Below are 2,014 nucleotides of genomic sequence, written 5' to 3'. Positions count from 1 at the left end.
GCAGAAGACTGGCTGCGCGCAGTGGAAAGGGAGTTGCGCACCGCCCAATGCGACGACAGGGAGAAGGTTTTGTATGGTCCCCGCCAGCTGAGGGGAGCAGCCCAGTCCTGGTGGGAGTCCTACCTCGCCACCCATGCTGACCCTGAAGCCATCACGTGGGAGGAATTCAGCGAGAGTTTCCGCAGATACCATGTGCCAGAGGGACTGATGATCGTGAAGAAGGAGGAGTTTCTGGCTCTGAAGCAGGGACCCCTGTCTGTTAGTGAGTATAGAGACAAGTTTCTGCAGCTGTCTCGTTATGCACCCGAGGATGTCAACACTGATGCCAAGAGGCAGTACAGGTTCATGAGAGGTTTGGTGGATCCCCTGCATTACCAGCTGATGAATCACACCTTCCCCACCTTCCAGCACCTGATCGATAGGGCAGTCATGACTGAGAAGAAGCGTAAGGATATGGAAGATCGGAAGCGCAAGATGAGTGGACCCCAGTCCGGAAGCATCAGCCGCCCCCGTTTCTCAGGCAGTTCATCTCAGCAAAGCAGGCCTGGTCACCCACAGGGATATCAGAATCAGAATCGGCGTCTGCATCAGCAGCAGTTTCAGAGGCAGTACCCGCAGCAGCAGCAACAGTATCGTCAGCACAGCCAGCAGGGAGGTAATCAGTATCAGAAGCAGAACAACCAGGCACCTCGCCTTCCTGCCCCAGCAGCAAATCAGAGCAACCAAGCAGCCCCAGCACAAGGAGGAGGCAGAGGATGTTTCCACTGTGGAGAACAAGGCCACTGGGCGATGCAGTGCCCGAAGAAGATGGCGCAGCAGCAGACCAACCCCAATGCTCCAACAAGGCAAGGTGTACTGCAGCCGGCAGCAGGCAATCGTAACCAAGCGTACAACCGTGGAAAGGTGAACCACTTGGAGGCCGAAGCAATCCAGGATGCACCAGATGTGGCAGTAGGTATGTTCTCAGTCGAATCTCATCCCGCGAAAGTGCTATTTGATACTGGTGCAACTCATTCATTTGTCACTGCAACATGGGTAGAATTGCATAACATCTCAGTAGAGGCAATGATGCCACCCATGAGGATTAATTCGGTTGGTGGCAAGGTGCAAACAGATAAAATATGCTCAAATATAATGGTGGAAATAAGGGGGATAGGATTCCCCAGTGACTTAATAGTAATAGACACCCCCGGGATAGATGTTATTCTAGGGATGAATTGGTTAATGAAATATGAAGCAAATGTTAGTTGTGACAAGAGGACCGTAACATTGAAGTCCCCGTCAGGAGAAGGGGTAGTGGCCGAGCTAAGGATGCCTAAGTCAGAAGAGGGAGTCTGTCACCAGATTTCAGTTGATAGTAAGGAGCCCAACCCGCTCGAGGCTATCAAGGTTGTGTCGGACTTTCCGGATGTGTTTCCCGAAGAGTTAATGGGCATGCCACCCGAGAGAAAGGTTGAATTTGCCATAGAGCTTATCCCTGGTACCGCCCCCATTTCCAAAAGAGCCTATCGAGTGTCTGGACCAGAATTGGTGGAACTCAAGAAGCAGATAGATGAGATGTTAGAGAAGGGTTACATTAGACCAAGCACCTCGCCTTGGGCCGCTCCAGTGTTGTTTGTAGAGAAGAAAGATGGTACCAAAAGGATGTGCATAGACTACAGAGCCTTGAATGAAGTCACTGTCAAGAACAAGTACCCCCTGCCAAGGATATAAGATTTGTTCGACCAGCTCAGAGGTGCCAGCGTATTCTCGAAGATAGATCTGAGATCAGGTTACCATCAACTCAGAATCCGACCCTCAGATATACCGAAGACGGCATTCATCACCAAGTATGGGTTATATGAGTTCACAGTTATGTCCTTTGGTTTGACAAATGCGCCAGCCTTCTTTATGTATCTGATGAACAGCGTGTTCATGGACTATCTAGACAAGTTTGTGGTAGTGTTCATCGATGACATTCTCATATACTCTCAAAGTGAGGAAGACCATGTGGAGCATTTGAAGATGGTATTGC

This window comes from Zea mays, chromosome 10 (assembly GCF_902167145.1).
Source record: "Zea mays cultivar B73 chromosome 10, Zm-B73-REFERENCE-NAM-5.0, whole genome shotgun sequence".
In the NCBI taxonomy this organism is placed as follows: Eukaryota; Viridiplantae; Streptophyta; class Magnoliopsida; order Poales; family Poaceae; genus Zea; species Zea mays.
This window is presented reverse-complemented; position numbering follows the sequence as displayed.